Source organism: Lactuca virosa, chromosome 8, assembly GCF_052849685.1.
Source record: "Lactuca virosa cultivar CGN04683 chromosome 8, Lactuca_virosa_CGN04683_v6, whole genome shotgun sequence".
In the NCBI taxonomy this organism is placed as follows: domain Eukaryota; kingdom Viridiplantae; phylum Streptophyta; class Magnoliopsida; order Asterales; family Asteraceae; genus Lactuca; species Lactuca virosa.
The window spans coordinates 88,763,297-88,785,250 of record NC_136433.1 but is presented as its reverse complement, the minus strand read 5'-3'; the positions used below and the strand labels follow the sequence as shown (position 1 = coordinate 88,785,250).

Here is a 21,954-nt window from a genome sequence, read left to right as displayed (position 1 = left end):
TTATGTGAAGGTTACAGATTAGGGTAAAAAAGTGGGTGGAGAACTCGAATTTAGGGTATCCCTTCAATTTATAAGGGGGGCCATTATGAATACCAAGATTGCAACAATAGTAGTCCACAGTGGAGGTCCATATCACAGAAATATGGTTTATACCTTTTACAATCGGTAAAAGGATGTAATTAAACGGTCATATGAGAGTTTATTCCTTTAATGTGCAAAACAATAATAATTTAATGACCTTTTAAAAGAAACACGAAAAGTTTGATCGACTAATATAATATTTACTCAAAAAATTTGATGGACTAATATAACATTTGCTTAAGTAAAAACTAATTAGGCCCACTGGTCCCTGCATTCCCTCTCATTAAAAACTAATTAGAGGCCCACTAGTCTCTGCATTCCCTGTCATTCTCATTTACGATTTTGCGAGTCCGGCAAGGCGGCAATACTCGTTGGGGTGATTTTTAGCAAAGACGAGAGATCTAAGGCCTGAGGTTCAAAAGCAAGTTCATCTTCAAGTTATATTTTTCATATTAGAGCATTTGAAGATATCGATTTACTCCATTGTGCCCTAAAGTTTGGCTACGCACCCAAATCCAAAATTGGTGTATCAAAAGTGGTTTAGTTTAGATTCTTATCGATTCACTCGCTTGTGCCCTAGTTTAGTGTCCTAGAACTTTAAGCATGTCCATGATCAATGAGCGCCATGTTCATTGGCAACGTCAGCGCCTCCGCACCGCGGCCGCCTCCCACCGAAGCCCACTTCAACTGCAGGAATCTCTTTACGTCAAGGTAATTGATCTCCTGCTCAGATTCAATCGATAGTTCCTCTAATTCTCCACCGTCAATATCAGAAAAATGCAACTTCACCCGACGGAATATTTTACTCTTGACGTTACACATTATGGTACTGTTTTGCTTATAGTTTGTGAACTATTGCACCATTGAACTAAATTTTGTTCACTGCCATATTAATTTCTTCTTGTTGCTACTCAAGTTATTCTGGTTTTTAAGACACTTGAGTTCTGTAATAATATTTAAATAGTTAGCCACATGATTTTGTTTTGATTTCTTCTTTTATAGATGACCAAGGAGATTACAGAAATCCTATTATCTGCTCAATCAACAGATCCAGAAATCCGAAGTAAAGCAGAAATGAAACTCAGGGAATATGAGGAACAAATCCCTCCTGGATATCTTCTCTCTCTCTCGTTAGAACTCTCCAGTGAGGATAAACCTCTGGATTCCCGTTTATTTGCGGGTATTAGGCTCAAGAAGTCTTTGGTTAACAAAACAAAAGAACATTTTCTTGAAAGATGGCTGTCAATGGAGTGTTCAATAAGATACCAAATTAAAGGTTCACTCTTAAACAGTCTAGGTTCATCAATTAATGAAGTAGCCAACACTGCGGCCCAAGTAATTGGCATTATTTCTGCAATAGATATTCCAATGAATGAATGGCCTGAACTCCTTGAATTTATACTTGGAAACATGAGCATGACCAACCAAACAACTTTAAACACACTTGGGTATGTCTGTAAAGAAATATTCCACTATGATCTTCTCCCAGATGAATTCAACCATATCATTGGAGGTGTAGTTAAAGTCATGGATTACATTCTAAAACTGGTGTGTGAAGCAGCTTTGGATAAAAAAGCTGATATCCGAAATGCTGCGTTTGAATGGATTGGTTTGGTTGCAGCAACTTACTATGAAGTTTTGGAGCCTCACATAGAAACCCTTTTTGAGTTGACATTAACAAGAAGTTTTACAGATAACGATCACGGTCAAGAAGCAATTGAGTTTTGGATTGGTATCTGTGATGTAGAGATTAAGCTAGCTGGCAATTCATATCCTCATTCCCGTTTCATAGAAAAGGTTCAAGGTTCGCTAGTTCCAAAGCTCTTAGAAACTGTATTGAAGGAAGGTGGAAATGGTATATGTAATTGTAAATTGTCAAAGGCAGGGGGGACATGTCTTGGCCTTGTTGCGAGAGTTTTAGGGGATTCCATTTTCCGATTTGTAATGCCATTTGCTCAAGAAAACCTTTCAAGGAACAATGCGGTGTCTCGTGAGGCCGGCGCATATGTGTTTGGTTCCATTCTTGAAGGCCCAAGCGTTCAAGTGTTGTCACGGAAGGTCTTAGTTATTATACGCTTGCTGATTGATGCTATGGGAGATCAAAACAGTCATGTGAAAGAGACTACCTTGTGGACTATAAGCCGTATTTTTAAGTTCATGGGTTTTTCTGTAATTCCACCTGCTGAACTTGAAAGTGTCATCAAGGTCCTCCTACAGAGTATCAAAGATTCACCTGATGTTGCTGAGAAAGCGTGTGGGGCTATTTACTATCTTGCTCAAGGGTATGGATTTGGTTCTAAAAAAAAGTGTTCTTCTGTTCTGACCTTCTATCTTACAGAACTCATAGACTTGCTCATCGCAACTGCTGAAAGAACAGACTCAAGTGATTTGAAGCTGCAATCCGCTGCGTATAAGACACTAAGTGAAGTTGGGAGATGTTGTTTAAATCCCTCTGAAACATCTGATTACATACCACAGAAGCTCCTTAGCCATGTGATGTCCAAACTCAGTCAAACATTGGAGGTTCAGATTGATGATACAAAATCTCAACAAGATCTACAAGCCTTACTGTGTAATGTCTTGCTTTGCTGGTGATCATTCAAAAACTCAGCAGCACAGACAAAACAAAACCGTCTATATCCCAAGCTGCTGACAAAATCATGCATTTGTTTATTAAAGTGTTTGATTGTAGGAGCTCAACAGTAGTACACAAAGAAGCCATGCTAGCGACCGGTGCGCTTGTGTGCGCCATTGGACCAGAATTCAACAAGTACATAGCTGGTTTTTTAAAGTTTTTGGAAATGGGTCTTCAGAACCCTAAAGAATATCAAGTGTGTGCTATTTCTGTTGGGGTGGTTAGTGATATGTGCAGGGCATTGGGTGGCGAGATGTTACCTTATTGTGATGATATCATTGGACTGCTTATTAAGAATCTTTCTACTGGTCATTTACATGAGTCTGTTGAACCGCTGATTTATAGGTGTTTTGGTGATGTGGCACTTGCGATTGGGAAAAATTTTGAGAAGCATGTTGATCCGGTTATGCTTTGGATGAAAGAGGCTGTGAAGGTTTGTGCCCAGACTAATGTGAATGATGAGATGATGGTGAAATATGGGGAGCAACTTAAAATTAGCATTCTTGAGGGGTACTCAGGTATTTTAAAAGTTCTTTGCCTTTTGGGGGATGATCAGAAGTTGATTCATGCTCCACAACTTTTGGAGCTTATTCAGATGGTTGTTAAGGATGTCCACAGGTACATTATTTTTTGTTTTCTTGATTAATATATATTTATATATAAGGGTGAATGTGAATTGCAAGAAATAGCAATGCAGTTTCATTGATTTGTTAATTGTAACTAGGGATGTTCAAATAAATCCGAATCCAAATATCCGATCTGAAAATCGGATCCAAAATTATACAAAATTCAAAAAAAAATATTTTTATTATATAAATAAAGTATTATATGAAATTATAATTTCGGATCTGATTATATAATATTTTATTTATAATTGTATTTTTACTTTTTCAAATTATAAATAAAATATTATATAATGAAAAAAATATTTTTTTCGGATTTCGGATCCGATTATATAATATTTTGTTTATAATTTTTATTATATAATATTTTATTTATAATTTGAAAAAGAAAAAATGCAATTAATAGGAAATTTTACTATAATCGTGTATATGTGTTGTACTTTGAGAATTTCGTCCCCGAAATTACATCGATTAAAATAAATGGGGATATTTCGCTCTTATCTCATTCTTATTCTCCCAAGTATAGTTCGGGCCTCGATGGTGTTTCCACTTGACAAGCACCAACTCTACTTCTTTATTACGTAGCTTAGTCGTTCTTTCGTTTACGATCTCTTCAGGCTCTTCTACATAAGTTAACTTATTATCCAGTTTCACCTTGGATAATGGAACTGCTTCATCATAGATGCTCAAGCATTTACTTGATGATCCCCAAGGACTGAAGGTATTCAAGAATCGGCTGTGGATTCCGAAGATTGGTGGATTAAGAAAGAAGATTTTAGATGAAGCCTATAAGTCTAAACTGTCAATACATCCTGGTACAAGTAAAATGTACTACGATGTAAGAGCTGATTATTGGTGGCCTGGATTAAAGAGAGACATTGGAAGATATGTACAAGAATGCTTAGTATGCTTACAAGTCAAAACAGAACACCAAAAGCCTTACGGAACCCCAGAAAGCCTTAGTGTACCTGTATGGAAATGGGAAGAACTGTCCATGGATTTTATTACCAAATTGCCAAAGACTGCTAGACAACATGATAGCATTTGGGTAATTGTCGACCGCCTGACTAAAAGCGTTCATTTTCTTGCCATGCGTGAAACGGCTCCAATGGAGAAATACGCACAAGTATACTTGGATGAAATTGTTGCAAGACATGGTGTGCCACTAAAGATCGTTTCCGATCGTGATACTCGCTTCACTTCTCACTTTTGGGCGAGTATGCAACGTGAATTGGGATCTCGAGTTGCTCTCAGTACGACCTATCATCCCCAGACAGATGGTCAGACAGAGAGAACAATCCAAACTGTAGAAGATATGCTTCGTGCATGTGTCTTGGAGTTCGGTGGTAACTGGGATAAATACTTACCTCTTGTCGAATTCTCGTATAATAACAGTTACAACGCTTCAATTAAAATGCCACCATATGAGGCATTATATGGTTGCAAGTGTCGTACTCCATTATGTTGGCGTGACATAGGACAGAAAATCCTTGGAGGCCCTGAAATGATTCAAGACACCACCGACAAGATTCAAATTGTACGAGAAAAAATGAAAGCCGCCCAGGATCGACAAAAGTCCTATACGGAAAAGAGGAGGCGACCAATAGAATTCCAGGTGGGGGATTTCGTAATGTTGAAGGTATCCCCATGGAAAGGTCTTATGCGATTTGGAAAGAAAGGAAAACTAAGTCCTAGATTTGTTGGTCCTTTCAAAATCCTCCAGAGGATTGGTAAACAAGCATACCGCTTGGAATTGCCTGAAGATTTGGCAGGTATTCATGATGTCTTCCATGTGAGTTATCTGCGTAAATGCTTGAGCATCTATGATGAAGCAGTTCCATTATCCGAGGTGAAACTGGATAATAAGTTAACTTATGTAGAAGAGCCTGAAGAGATCGTAAACGAAAGAACGACTAAGCTACGTAATAAAGAAGTAGAGCTGGTGCTTGTCAAGTGGAAACACCATCGAGGCCCGAACTATACTTGGGAGAATAAGAATGAGATAAGAGCAAAATATCCCCATTTATTTTAATCGATGTAATTTCGGGGACGAAATTCTCAAAAAGAGGAGGTATTTGTAACATACACGTTTTGAGATCGTGTTTTATATAAATAATATTATGAAATATTATGTGATATTGAGTACTGAGTTCTAACATATAGTTTTTACTAGAAATAAAGTAAAACTATGTTTAGAATCACTCATAAATTATTGGAAGTCTTATGAGATTCCAATTAAAAGCTAAATAGTGAAATTTAGCGAAAATATAAAAATTGAAATCTCATAAAACTTCCAATAATTTATGAGTGATTCTAAACATAGTTTTACTTTATTTCTAGTAAAAACTATCTGTTAGAACTCAGTACTCAATATCACATAATATTTCATAATATTATTTATATAAAACACGATCTCAAAACGTGTATGTTACAAATACCTCCTCCTTTTGAGAATTTCGTCCCCGAAATTACATCGATTAAAATAAATGGGGATATTTCGCTCTTATCTCATTCTTATTCTCCCAAGTATAGTTCGGGCCTCGATGGTGTTTCCACTTGACAAGCACCAACTCTACTTCTTTATTACGTAGCTTAGTCGTTCTTTCGTTTACGATCTCTTCAGGCTCTTCTACATAAGTTAACTTATTATCCAGTTTCACATCGGATAATGGAACTGTTTCATCATAGATGCTCAAGCATTTATGCAGATAACTCACATGGAAGACATCATGAATACTTGCCAAATCTTCAGGCAATTCCAAGCGGTATGCTTGTTTACCAATCCTCTGGAGGATTTTGAAAGGACCAACGGACCAACATCTGTGTAATGTACCATCCCTTCTTTCTTCACATTTTCTAGCTTTAGGGCTTCTACTTGCCATTTCTCTAGTTCATCTAGGATAGTGAACTTTACTGTGGTGTGAGTAATAGCATAACACATACTATTACGATAAACCTTTCTGCTAAGTGCATCGGCAACTACATTAGCCTTTCCAGGATAATATAGGATTTCACAGTCATAGTCTTTGATCAGCTCCATGGCTCGTTGTTGTCTCATATTCAGAGTTTGCTGACTGAATATATACTTGAGACTCTTGTGGTCGGTATACAATTGACATTTTGTACCAAAGAGGTAATGTCTCCAAAGTTTTAGGGCAAATACCACTGCAGCGAGTTCGAGATCATGAGTGAGATAATTCTTTTCATAATCTTTCAGTTGTCTTGAGGCATAGGCTATCACTTTATCACGTTGCATCAACACACAACCGAGTCCTAATCTTGAAGCATCGCTATATACAGAGAAATCATCATCACCTTCTGGAAGTGATAAGATTGGAGCATGAGTCAAAAGATCTTTTAAAGTCGAGAAAGCTTTTTCTTGGGCATCACCCCATTCGAACTTCACTTCCTTTCGTGTAAGACTCGTGAGAGGTACGGCTATACGAGAAAAGTCTTTAATAAATCTCCGGTAATATCCCACGAGACCTAAGAAACTACGAATTTCGGAAGCATTACGGGGCACTTCCCAATTTTGAATAGCTTGAATTTTAGTAGGATCTACGGATACACCGTCACCAGAAATAACATGGCCGAGAAATTGAACTTGGCGAATCCAAAATTCACATTTCGAGAATTTAGCATAAAGTTTCTCCTTTCGAAGAAGTTCTAACACCGCACGAATATGAATGGCATGATCAGCTTCAGACTTGGAATAGATTAGAATATCGTCTATGAATACGATGACAGATTTATCGAGCATTGGGCGGCATACCCGATTCATCATATCCATGAATACAGCAGGAGCATTCGTTAAACCAAACGACATAACAAGGAATTCGTAATGCCCATATCGTGTACGAAAAGCAGTCTTCGGTACATCCTGCTCGTGAACTTTCAACTGATGATAGCCAGATCTTAGATCAATCTTTGAGAAATAGCTAACACCCTGAAGTTGATCGAACAAATCGTCGATGCGAGGTAGTGGGTATTTGTTCTTGATAGTCACCTTATTCAGCTCACGATAATCAATGCACATTCGCATCGATCCGTCCTTCTTCTTGACAAACAATACCGGAGCACCCCAGGGAGAGGTACTTGGTCGGATAAAGCCTTTGTCAAGTAATTCCTGCAGTTGGATCATCATTTCTTTCATCTCAGCTGGCGCAAGACGATAAGGAGTCTTAGCAATCGGAGCAACACCAGACATAAGGTCAATTCAGAATTCTACTTGCCTGTCCGGAGGAAGTCCAGACAATTCTTCGGGAAAAACATCTGGATATTCCTTAGCAATGAGAACATCATTCACCGTTTTCTTATCTTCTTTCGAGATATCGACTGTGTAGGCCAGATAGATAGAACACCCTTTCGATATGAATTTACGGGCTTTGAGGAAAGATATTATTTTTAAGGTTCCTTGTTCACCATAGACATAGATAGGATTCTCCCCTTCAATGGGAATACGTACTATCTTTTCATAACACAAAAGGTCTGCGTGGTTCTTCGACAACCAATCCATGCCGAGAATAATGTCAAAGTTGGGCAAGGAGATAGGAATTAGATTAGCAAGAAAATTGTAGCCTTCAATTTCTATAACACAATTCCTATAGACTTTATCGGCAAGTAATGATATACTTCCAGCAGTCTCTACGTGAAAGGGTTGCGCGAGTGCATAGCAAGCAATTTGAAAAGAATGCGCAAATTCATAAGACACAAAAGAATCTGAGACACCAGAATCAAATAAGATGTGAGCAGGTCTAGAGTTAACAAGAAATGTACCCGTCACAACATTCGGGTCCTCGCGTGCCTCTTTTGTGGTGATCTGGAATGCACGACCCTTAGCTTTTGGAACCTCCTCCTTTTTAGTTGGAGTACCCCTTGATTGTTGAACAGGAGCTTGACTTTTCGCCGGTTGTTGAACGAAAGCTTGACTTTTCGTCAGTTGTTGAACGGAAGCTTGACTTCCCGTCATCTGACTAGTAAGAGTGGGGCAAAAACGCTTCCTGTGGCCAGTAACACCACATGCAAAGCATGTAACACCTTTCATTGGACACACGGGCCTCTTGTGTCCTACTTCTCCACATCCAAAACAGACCACGGTTCTTTCCTCTAGTATGCATTCGCCCGGATGATTCTTTCCACAATTTCGACAAGCTGGCGACTGAAGAGAAAAAGATCGTGACCTGCCGCGGCCACGAAAAGCACTCTGAGATTGTACTTGCTTGCTAGGTTCAGATCGAACGGATTGAGTTGGTGGAATAGGGGAAGCAGGAGCAGTCCTTTCAGTACGTGGATGTTTCGGAACAGTAAGAGTGGCACCACGTATTTCTAAGTCATGCTCACGCTTTCGAGCATACTCAACAGCTTTATCAAATGATAGTACTTTCCGATTTGGCAACGAAATCGTGAATTTCGTGCCGTAGTCCTTCTAAGAATAACTGAATTTTCTCATCTTCAGTTGGAATATACTTTACGGCAAACCGTGCTTTTTGATTGAACTGAGTTTCATACTCATTCACAGTCATTCCTCCCTGTTTAAGCTCGAGGAATTCTTTCTCCAACCTCCTCCTCATGTCTAGAGGACAATACTTCTCTAGCACACGAGTTTTGAACATTTCCCAGGATAAATTCTTCTGGTCAAACTTGCTGAGAGCTTCATAGGTTGCTTCCCACCAGACCAAGGCTTCTCCGATGAGCATTGCAGAAGTATAGTTAGCATTGTCTTCAGCATCTACATGAGAAATACGAAACACTTTTTCTGTGTTCTGGATCCAAGTAAGAACAACAATTGGATTAAGAACACCAGAAAACTCTGTAGCACCGCTACTCTTGAAATCTTTAAACGAGGGACGCTTCACCTCTCCTCTCGAAGATTCTCCAATGACTTTCTCTTTTCCTTTATCACCACTCTTTTTGTGTTCTTCGAGAGTCTGTCGAATAACACCGGTAAGTTTACCCAAGAGTCGCTCCTCACGAGGAGATACTGGAGTATTCCCTTCCTCAGTTTGAGGACCTTCACCAACCTCGGGGGTATGGCTACTAACTTGTTCAACCATTGCTCTGAAATAGGGAGTAATATTGTATTTTAGAATATTAGGGTTTACTATTACCTAATACTTTTATATATATATATATATATATATATATATATATATATATATATTTCCTATGGTTTGTATCCCTATACTTAAAATAATTAAGTTCATATATTGAACTTCCAATAGTTTAAGTCTAAATACCAATCCGTCGAATTTAGTTCACTTAAACCACTGCTCTGATACCATGATTGAAAGAACCCATTTCTATACTTTCGTATTTCTGAAAGATCCAACTTTCATACTTGACAATATAGTTACTCCAAAACATGCTACATGCATATTCATAAAACAAAATTTTATATTGATAAAGCGGTTACAAACTATTGGATACAAACCCACTATTTCATAGTGTTATATATTACATAACTTCCCAGGATTCTATAGATTTATACATATGGGAGTGCAAAATACAATAATTTCAAACTATTCAAAAATCTTCTATCAATACAGTAGTTTCAAACTATTCAAAAAAATCTGCTACCAGTATATAACTATACTGGATGCTTATCTCCTGTAAATTAGTTAAACATTGAGAGGGGTAAGCGGTGGCGCTTAGTGAGTTCAATAATAGATACAATATAACGTTATGCCATATATATACTGTAATATGCCAGAAGCAAAGAGGAACAAGGAACAACAAAGGCATAATGCGAAAAGCTTTCCATATTAATCAATGAGACATAACAAATTCCATACTTGATATAAAATCAATAAAGTTTCAGCACAAATGGCACAGTAAATACTCAAGAATATCATTTTGCTAGAATATTTAGGCTTTTAGCCTTATCTTAGCATATTACCGAAGCCAAAGTGATGCCTATGTCATACACTTCATGGTCAACGGTTCATACCAATACCCAAGTGATACTTATGTCATACACTTCAAGTCAAAGGTACAGCCTTGCTATAAAATAGCAGATACAACAACTCGAGATGATAACATGGAAAAGCACATAGCACATATAACACATAACATACAATTGTTCCTATATATTAAACTCACCGATAAATAACCGGGGGTCAAAATAGTAATTTGGGCAGCACTTCGGCTTTAATAATAACTTTCTTCGTTGAAAACCGGGAGTTTTCTTGAAAATCGGGCTCTGCGAAGGTAGAGGTTCGAAACCGATAAGATAAATTTTTCGGGCTTCTCGGAAATCTCGGGCCGCGTTTCGGGCTTTGGAATAAGTACGGGGGCTTCGGGGGAAGTCGGAATGCAAGAAAATGTTGGAAAGGGGTGAAAAAGACCAAAATTCAAACATGTAACCGGGAGGTCTCGCACCCTTTATATAGGTGCGAGCCTCGGATCCTAAGCGAGGAGAGGAGGGCATGTGTGCGAGGCTCGGAACACGCGGCAGCAGGGCGAAGCTTCGGCCGGAGAGCTGGTTGCTTCGGATTGGGTCGGCTGCTTCGGTCCAATGGGAGGAGGACACGAGGGTCGGATCACGTGTTGCATGCGAGGATCACGTGTGGCATGCGAGGATCACGTGCTTCTTCGGACACCTGTGCGACACGCGTCGCTTCTCAGACATGCCACGCAGCAGCTTCGGACACGTGGCCAACTCCGAGCGAGGGTGACGTGGCAATCACTATTCATGTGAAATTTTTCGAAAAAATGTGCCTAATCTTGTAAAATCCATAACTTTCTCATACGGACTCCGTTTTTGACGTTCTTTATATGCACGCGTAGAGAAAATTATGCTCTACAACTTTCGTTTAGACTTCGTCGGAAAATTTTGACTTTATTTTTATATTATTATTTTTAACAGACCGGGACTGGTAAATCCGTTAAAAATTCATAACTTCTTCATCCGACATCCGTTTTCGTCAGACTTTTTACTGTTGTACTACTAATGACGAGACCTTCGATTCTCGTTTATGTTGTGTCGGCTAAAAATCACTCGATCGAAAATTCGAGTTTTTAGCTGTCTACTGCTAAGCTGAAACTTGTAAAAATCATAACTTCATCATACGAAGTCAGATTTTGGCGTTCTTTTTATCGAACTTCTCGGTTTAACGAATACTACGACTTTCATTTAGATCACTAAGGCTAAAAAGTAGTTTATCAAAAACTCACTTTTTACGTCATTCGGCACCGTGCCGGTTTTATCGCGGATCTTCGATTGGTCATAACTTCTTCGTTATAACTCGGATTTCGACGAGGTTTTCGCCTGCGTGTTTCTAACGAGATTATCTACAACTTTCAACAATAAAATTTTACTTATTTCAATTTTTATATTTTCTCTAAATTTCACTATTTAGCTTTTAATTGGAATCTCATAAGACTTCCAATAATTTATGAGTGATTCTAAACATAGTTTTACTTTATTTCTAGTAAAAACTATCTGTTAGAACTCAGTACTCAATATCACATAATATTTCATAATATTATTTATATAAAACACGATCTCAAAACGTGTATGTTATATGTAATGTTGTATATATTTTCAAGGGAGAGTTTATGAGATTATATGTTTTGTATATATTAAATATATGTTTTGCTTGCACTATTATATCTACTATTTTTCTTTTGGTTTCTATGTTATCTACGTAAGTAATATATATGAAGAGTGGTATTAATGCTTTGTATTGGTTAATACTAAATGGTTATCGCATGAAGCTGTTTATTATATTAAAAATGGATGGTTCCTGTAGTATGTAATATCTCATAATCTACTGTAGTATGTAATATCTCATAATCTACAAGAACAAACCATTTAAGTCAATTTGTATTATATTTTTAGTATTTTCTGTTGTTTAGAATGTTCTAATGTAAAGATTGTGACATGTTTTTATATAATTATTGGTCAAATGATGTTTTACCTTTTTAAAATTCTTCATTGGATATCCGAATCCTACCCGAACTGGTTTTGAACACCCCTAACTGTTATTAAATGAAAGTATGTTGCTATTATATATATATATATATATATATATATATATATATATATATTAATCCCATCCCATTATTTTTATATACATACATACTTATTTAACATGGTTTTGCAGAGATGAAAGCCTGGGAAAGGCAGCACTAGCACTACTTGGAGACCTTGCAAATGCATTGGGAAAGATAAGTGTTTTCAATCTCAAGATGAGTGGCTGAAGCGGAAGATAGCAACTTGAATTACACTAAAAAATGCAATGCGTTTTTTCATTCAAAGTTTTGGGTGTGTTAAAAGCATCTTGACATTTTGTTTTGCTCTTCTACTATAATGAACTTTCTTCATTTTTAAAAATGATCATGAAGTATTTTTCATACTATAAATGACAAAATTGCAAAAATGGTCTCTGTGATTGACAAAATTATGTGGTTTTGATCCAAAAAGTTTTTGTGGTGTACCAATGGTCCAAAATTGGATATTTTTTATTGGTTTTGGTCTCTATACACTTAAAAAGACAATTATATCCCTATAATTTATATTTTTTTTTATTTTCTTTAATTATTGAAATACATAAGTTAGCTTATCTTTTTTTTTTCAAAAACAAAAAACCCACCGTACTCCTTTTCCCTTCCCTGTCTACAACCTTCATCAGAAAACCCTTCAAAATCATCGGCGTCGTTTGCACAAGCCTCCACCGTAGGCAATATCCTACATCGCCTCCCCCTCCCTCTTTAACCCGTCGACGCCTTCCCTTCCATGTTTCCTCAATTTCCTCGGTGAGTGTAGAGTTGTCATCCCCAACATCCGGTCTGCTTCCCACGTTACTCCCTCTGTGTAAGGAAACAAAACAATATTTTGTACTTTAAATTCTTTATACCCCGATCTAAAATCAACAAAGAAGGTTAATGGTGGTGGATTTGAAATCATGAAGCAAAATCGATTCACCATCATCTTCTTCGAGTCATCATCTGCAAGCATTGATTCACATCCGACGCTCCAGTGAAAACGTAGATCGGCGGGTATCCGGTGATGACTTTCTAAAGATGTTGCCGATAGTGATTATGATATCATAGTTAATGGTGGTCCAACGGTCTAAGGTCCTTAAACGGGATGAGAGAAGCCAAAGGAAAGGGATAAGATTGAGTTCACAATTGATGAGATTACAAAGGTGTTTATAGATTTATAAAACCAATAGCTTGAATTTGGGTTTGCAGATTTGGTTGTGATATTTGCTAGTGGGTTCTTTTATTCTTCTCTGATGAACAAAAATAAGATGAGTTTCTGTCAGTGGTGGACTTATGTGGTGTCAGGGGGTCCCGGGCTATTACTCTGATTACGGCCGTTAGTGCAATTTTTTTCTATTAGGTGTAACTTCTTGAAATATGAGTATCACTACTATTTTAAATTTGTTTGGAAATTTTTTTGGTGCCAGCACTATTCAAACTTTTTGCGTCCGCCATTGGTTTATGGTGTTCTTCTAAGTTTGCATTCCTTATCAACACTACTTGTGTTTGTGAAAATCTTAGTAAAGCAATCATAAGCTCCATAGGTTTTTCAATAAAAGTTGTATTTGTAGATATACAAACATCACTCTTTTCAGGTTCGTAGGATTTTTTTGGTGATGCAGATCCGACTAGCGATGATAAAGCAGGGGAGCGGTAGGAGGTGGGTGTATTGTTGTAGCCGAAGCAGCACCACAATTATTGCAGGAGCTAAGGTTTTCCGAGCATAACTCAAAACAAGAGAAAGAGAGAGAGAGAGAGAGAGAGAGAGATTTTAATCAAAAAATGTGAAATTAAATAAAATAAAGAGTAAACTACAAGAATGGTCCTTGTGGTTAGCTCAAAATTGCCACTTCTGTCCAAAAAAGCTTGGACTAGCACCAGAGGTCCAAAACTTTGATTTTGTTGCGAGTTTGGTCCAATTTGTTTAGAATTTTTTTTAAAATGACGATTTTGCCCTATGTATTTTTTTTTCAATTTTTTTCTTTACTTTAACACTTTTTTAATTAAAAAAAAGAAACCAGGCCCCACCTCCCTAGCCCCCCTTTTCTCTCTCTCTCTCTCTCTCTCTCTCTCTCTCTCTCTCTCTCTCTCTCTCTTTCTCTCTCTCTCTCTCTCTCTCTCTCTCTCTCTCTCTCCCTCCCTCTCTCTAACATAACCACGTGAATGTCTGAACACCACCGCCAAAAAAGATGAACACAACCACCACCACCGGAAAATATGAATGCCACCACCAAAAAACATCGTTTTCCGGTGAAGACAAACAAATCCTCAATTTTCCAGCAATCCGAAAACGCTCCCCCTCTCCAGATCTAGATCGTCGTTGTTGTCGTCGGTTTTCAAAAAACAATCTAGAACGTTGTTGTCGATCTGGAACATCACCGCCACCATTCTTCTCCAGTTGCATCGTCGTCAGAACTGATCAAGAAAAGGATTGGCGACGTATAAAAACCCTTGATGCTCATCAGATCTGTTCTTTAGTGGATGAAGGTACTTTTCAAACTTTGTATTCAACCTCCAAATTCATCATGTTCAACTATTTGTGGCCTGACAAAACCTAATGAGAAATTGGTTTATGAGGAGGTGCATATTCGTCAAAAAACTGAGAGTAAGGGTGCTATAGATTTGAGAATCGATGATGAAGAAGGTATTGTTTGAGGAAAACATGGTGGAAATTGAATGTAGAGGAAGGTAAGTTTTTCTTTTTCTTTTCACTTCTGTGACACCAGTCAAATTTAGGTCAAAAATAAATTGATCAATAATTGTAATTGGGATGAACAAAGAGGTAGAGATTGTAACAAGGTTTCCAAAAATATAAAGAACACTAAAATCCGAGTTATAACGAACAAGTTATGACCAATCGAAGATTCGCGACAAAACCAGCAAAACACTGTTCAGTGTAAAATGTGAATTTTTGATAAAAGGCTTTTTAGCCTTAACAATCTAAATGAAAGTTGTAGAATATGTTAAACCGATAACTTTCATAAAAAGAATGTAAAAATCTGACTTCATATGAGGAAGTTATTATTTTTCTAAGTTTCGGTTTAGCAGTAGACAGCTAAAAATTTGAAATAAAAATCGATCGATATTTAGCCGACACAACTTAAACGAGAATCGAAGGTCTCGTCAAAAGCAGTACAACGGTAAAAAGACAGACGAAAACGGACGTCGGATGAAGAAGTTATGAATTTTTAACGGATTTCCTGTCCCGGTCTGTTAAAAATAATAATATTAAAAATAAAGTCAAAATTAGCCAACGAAGTCTAAACGAAAGTCGTAGAGTATAATTTTACCTACGCATGCATATAAAGAACGCCAAAAACGAAGCTTGTATGCGAAAGTTATCAATTTCGCAAGTTTTTGGCACGAAAATCGAGAAATGTTGAAAACCGGGAAAAATCGCATGGACCCTCTTCGGCCACGTCACCCTCGCATGCGAGGCTTCCCCGTGTCCGCTACGTGTCGTCTGCTGATTGGACCGAAGTCTCGCGTGGCACCTCCTGATTGGACCGAAGTTTGGTCCTCTCCTTATCCGAAGCGCGCCTCGCACCTGGCTGCTTCCGAGCTCGGCCTCGTGGCTCCTTCCGAACCGAGACACGCGTCTCCCTTCCTTCGCTGCCACGTCGCTGCTGACTCATCCCCTCGGCCGAACCCTCGCACCCCTATATAAAGGGTGCGAGACTTCTCGGATTTTAGAGATTTTTCACCCAAATTTTCACCCTTTTTCACATTTTCACCCCCTAAACTTTCTTACGACCCCCCAAGGCCCCGATATCGTATCAAAAACCCGAAGCAAGCCCCGAAGCCCCGAAATTCTCTAGATGCTAACCTCTTTCCATTCGAAGTGCTGCCCGCATAAAGCCCGGTTTTTAATCAAAAACTTGCGGTTTCTTCGAGAAAGATCATCTATAGAAACGAAACGCTGCCCAAATCACCACTTATCAAGTGAGTTCATACCCCTATAATCTACCTTTTTAATGGTTTTTAAATGCTTTTTAGGGGGGGGGGGGGGAATACAAGTTGAACACAATATAAATTGTGTTAATAATTGTATGTGATAATAATCACACAAAGGGTTTCCTTATGCTTTTAAGGATTACCAAATACTTTCAAAATGACTTAAAGCCATGTTAAATCTTTAAAGTCATGTAAACTCCGTTAAATTCTTTGAAAAAGGTTTTATAAACTATTTCAAATTATAATTACCAAAATCATGTTTATATATGTATAAATATATAAATAAGATTTGAAGGGCTTAGGACTAATGAATTATCTTATTTCCTTTTCCTTGTTTGGATGTGGAATTAAGGTGGTGTTATTTGTCTGAAGGTCGTTTCCTTCTTAATTATATATATATATATATATATATATATATATATATATATATATATATATATATATATATTATACATATATGAATATAAAAGGTTACTTCATTCGGTATCATTACCTTTGTATCATGCTGAGCAAAGGTGTTGATCCATGAGAAATCATGCTAATCAGATAGAACATATAAATTATAATAGGTATAATTTATGATTCAAAACTAAATATACAAGTATGATTCACGATTGTATACTTTCCAAGGAAATTACCAACAATTCATTTACCTATACCAGGATATGTATAATACTTTTAGTATAAGGATAATATATTAAAGAAGTAATAATACATTATACCGGGTTTGCATTAACAAGGGTACAATACAACGTACCAGGGTTAGCAATCACGGGGTAATAATACATCATACCGGGTTTGCATTAACAAAGGTACGATACAACGTACCAGGGTTAGCAATCACGGGGTAATAATACATCATACCGGGTTTGCATTAACAAAGGTACAATACAACGTACCAGGGTTAGCAATCACGGGGTAATAATACATCATACCGGATTTGCATTAACAGGGGTACAAATACAACGTACCAGGGTTAGCAATCACGGGGTAATAATACATCGTAAATCTCGTTGAAACAATAAATTTGTGAGACTCTTCATGGTGTACTTATCTAAGTACGACCTTAAGTCCTGACTTATTAACCAGAATCTCATGTAGGGAGGGCGTGAATTGGTGTATAGATCTATATGGGACTGACAATCCCGCACCTTCACTGTTCGCTACAGTTTGGCCGGCAGGCCTAGGGTGTCAAATATCATATCGTTTCCGATGCCTGAAGAACGTCGCATCAGACACATCAGACATATTAGTATGGTTAATAGAACTCACATGGATAAAACAACGAGTAAATTACTAAGTAATATACTTCTCTTAAAACAGTAAGAAAAGATAATTACATCCTGACCAAATATACCTTCTGTTAGTTTTTACTTACAGTAAAAACTACGTATCATCAAATCAAGTATGGCAAATATACTTGTAATTCTGGTTTTGGAAAATTTAAAACCACAAAGCAGTATTATGGATAATATAATATTTTCCAGGATTAATACTAATGTTTTACTGTAGAACGGATATAACTAAGAATACTTTTACAAATGAAACGGTTTATGGGATTAAACCACTTTTACAAATGAAACGGTTTATGGGATTAAACTACTTTTACAAATGAAACGGTTTATGGGATTAACCCACTTTTACAAATGAAATGGTTTATGGGATTAAACTACTTTTACAAATGAAACGGTTTATGGGATTAAACTACTTTTACAAAGGAAACGGTTTATGGAATTAAACTACTTTTACCATTGGAACTTAGTCATTCACTGTAAACTAGTATAACATAAAGGACCTTTAGTGGTTAATTCTATAATTCCTTAGTTTTTACATCAGAGTTATACATAAGTAATATCCGATTGACAGTGAAATGTGTGACTTCCGCCTTACTTCCTGTTCCTTGTTTGGTTGTGGGCTTAGGGCAGATACACCCATTTAACTGTCCATTCGATATTAGGTTATATAGAATTAGTATAAACTAAGTAATTGCAGAGGGAGCTATTGAGGTTATCAGTTTATCACCTCAGGAAATATAGGATTTTCTGGAGGAACCAGTGAACCTTTCCAAGAACTTAGAGTATACTTTATAGAACTAAAATACTTATGAACTCACCAGCTTAAATGCTGATCTACTCTTTCAAAATAACTTGTATTCTCAGGAATCCAGTAGATAGGTACACTCCTGAAGCTTTTGAGAAGACTACCTAGTACCGTACCGCGACTCTTGTCTTCTACTGTACCTACTTTGGTGTTTGACTATGAAATGTTTAAACACTTATGTAAAACTTATACTTATTAATGCAATGGTTGTTTGTACTTTGATTACTATATTGCATGTGTTGTGATACTTACGTGAAGTCCTCCGCCCCAAATGTTTCCGCCGTTCTGGTTTAGGATTATGAGAGATTGGTATCAAAGCAGTGTTTATAGTGAACTCAGTATATCAGTCATAAAAGATATACAACTATAAACCCATTGGGATAAAAACACTCTGACCAAGAGTTATACTTTAAAAATATAACAATATTTTATAAAAGTATAAGTACATGCAGAATATATATACTAGAATGAGTATCACTAGAAGAACAAAACAAAAGTATTTGGATGTTGGACATTACAGTTAAACCTAGACAATGACGTAATCATATCTGGGATTAATATAGCCTGATCAACTATATTCATTTGAGATATGACCAACATGTGTTTGAGAGTGATTGTAGTGTTGCAACAAGTCTAAAACTTACCTAGGTACCAGAAGAATTCTAGAACCAAACATAAAGATTAAAATACTATGGGAGTATTTTAGGATGCCATAACAAGAAAACTAAAAACTTGTCAACTTCTTATATCTACAAGTTGAAGAATCAAATTTATAATTAAAATACTATGGAAGTATTTTAGATACCATAAATAACTATGGGGAAATGTTAAAAAGATCTTTTCTGATAAGTATATAATTACTAAAGGGATATGGTAAGGTTATATATAGTTAAGATTTTATAGACTTAGAATATGTGATTTTCACTCTACTTCCTTTTCCTTGTTTGGATGTGGTTTTAGAGTAGGATTACTTATTCGAAGGTCTATTTGATCTGGATTATATATAATCAGTACACACCATGTGATTATAGAAGGACCAGAAAGGATCACCTTCGTGAAAATTTAGATTTTCTCATAGATTCTTTAGACATTCCCATTCTCGTATAAACGCCTTAGATAGATGTAGTCACTCCAGAAATTAATAGAAAAGTCAAGGAGGATCCAACAGAAGTTCATTAGGAGAATCTCGAGAAAGAAACAGATGAGAAGTAAAGAAACTATAGAAATCATTTAGTGCCCTTACCCTATTAAGGACACCGATGAGAGATTCACATGAACTTCCGAGATTCAAAATCTTCATTACAAAGTAATGGGGATCAGTGTCAGAATCGGAAGTAAGACAACTCAGGAATTCAATATACTTACGGAGGAGAAGGAAACCCTATAGATACCAGGAGAGAACAAATCATTACCACTCATAATAGAACAGATAACAAAAGAAAACCACGTGTGATTCATGTGAAGTGTTGAGCGTCTTTTCATTTAAGTAATAACTAATAAATGATACAACCTAGTGAGTTAGTATTTATACCACTCACATTAGGTTTTGAGCTTATTCTCTTTTCCTGTCACGGCTAATAACAATAAATCAGATCACGAAATCTCAATTGATAGTGATTACTTCTCAAATTCATAAGTCTATTTTATGTAGACTTTATTATGAATTGTTTTCAAATCATTTTGAAAGTTGGAAAAACGATATCCACCAATCAAAGGTAACTTAGTTCGGATGATACTCAGTTCATAACCATTCTAGAAACTTATTTCTGCTCCTTACCAGGACTGCATCATAGGGATGCAGGTCGAATCATTGAGAACAATATAACAAAACGAAAGATTTACACGTAGATACCAATGGTTAGAATACATCTAGAGACAACTATAGTCGCTCACGAGCTCATTTTCTTATCATGTAACAGAATCATGCCTCCGAAGAAACGTAACCAATCTACCAGCAAAACACCAATCCTTCAAATAGATGCGGCTACGTTTCAAGCTGCAGTCACAGCAGTTGTAGCAGCTGTGATGGCACACCTTAATGCTAACAACGCAAATGTTAGTAGTAATGCTATCGGCAACCCCGATCATGGTGATGGCCAAGTACAGCAACGAGTACCTATTTGTAAGGACACTTCGAACCTTAAGCCTAATATCCTGAAACGAAAGTTCGAGAACAAGAAAGGGAGTTGTTCAACTCAAAAACCTAACAGAAGGCAACGAACGGCAGTCAATACCCCCATCAGCCCTGTTATTCCAGTACCGACCACGTCATACTTAGGAAACCTCCCACACTGCAGCAAGTGAAACTACCATCATCATGGAGTTTGCCAAGAGCTGCATTGCAATAGATGCAACCTGAAGGGGCATACCACCCGCATCTGTTGAACTCCGGTTGAGCTCATCACTTCAACTACCAATGTTGGAACCATTCCCATATGTCACCTTTGTGGTGAAATAGGACATTACAAGAGGGACTGTCCAACAGAGAAGAACGATGGGAGAGCAGGAGAGGTTTGATCCCAATACATGGGAAGGCATCAAAGAACCCTGCTATATTTTGGTACGCTTCCAAACCCCAATAATTATCTATAATTATGATTACTCTCCCGTTCAAATTAAATCACAACATTCGTATAAAATTTGAAACCCTAACAGGTAAGCTATGATGACTTAGTGTATACGTAAGGGTCATTTACAATTAAGATTTGTAGACTTAGAGTGAGTAATCCCGCCTCATTTCCTGTTCCTTTTTTGGTTGTGGATTTAGGGCACGGTTGCTCAGTTAAAGGTCCTACCAATCTTAATTATACATGAATTGTATACACCTAGCGATTATAGAGAGACCTAGTAAGAATCATTTCATGAAAGTTCATAATTTCAAATTATCAGAACCCTCGTATTGGTAGTACCTGCCAATTTCAAATCAAAAAGGGGATTTGTAACTAGAAGCGCTGAAAACTTAGGTACATAGGATAGTTCATTATCCTAAGTAATCATTTTCCCCAGAACGATTTAATATCTATTTCGTCGAGAAAATTCCGACATCCTCATTCGACATGGTTTGGCCTGGCCCTTACCATGTGAAAATTCTTATGCTGTGTAAGAGAACTTTTTCCTTAATCAGCCGTAAGATGAAATTCTTCCAATCCATAACGCAAACCCTTAGGTTGTCTCTCATTTCAAAACTTCACAAGTACCCATGCAAAGGGTACCACGCCCTTTTAGCCTACTCAGTAGACATGAAACTTCAAACGAAAAGCACCGAAGTAGTCTTAGAAGTTAGTAACCACCGAAGTACCCCAATAGATCTCATAGGAAAATCATTGTACCGCAGGTCAAGTTCAAGAATAGAGACTAAGAACTCATTAGGTTAATCTATCACTGCTAAGTGTATACACGAGAGTAGTATATAATTTAGACTTAACAAGATTAAGGATGTATAATTCCGCCCTATCTCCTGTTCCTTGTTTGGTTGTGGACCTGGGGCAGAGTCACCCATCCGAACGTTTTGTGAAATCTAAATTATATACGACTGGTATACACAAGGTGATGGTGGATGAGCCAAGTATGAGTCTT

The 21,954-nt window shown here is 37.2% G+C and overlaps 1 pseudogene across 1 annotated transcript; it reads left to right on the top strand.

The window, feature by feature from the left end:
* Positions 1-398: 398 nt before the first annotated feature.
* Positions 399-12,639, top strand: LOC145128847 (importin subunit beta-1-like; annotated as a pseudogene). Its single transcript, XR_013717141.1, has 3 exons — positions 399-792; positions 1,084-3,334; positions 12,444-12,639. The product of XR_013717141.1 is annotated as an importin subunit beta-1-like (transcript).
* The last annotated feature ends 9,315 nt before the right edge of the window (positions 12,640-21,954 follow it).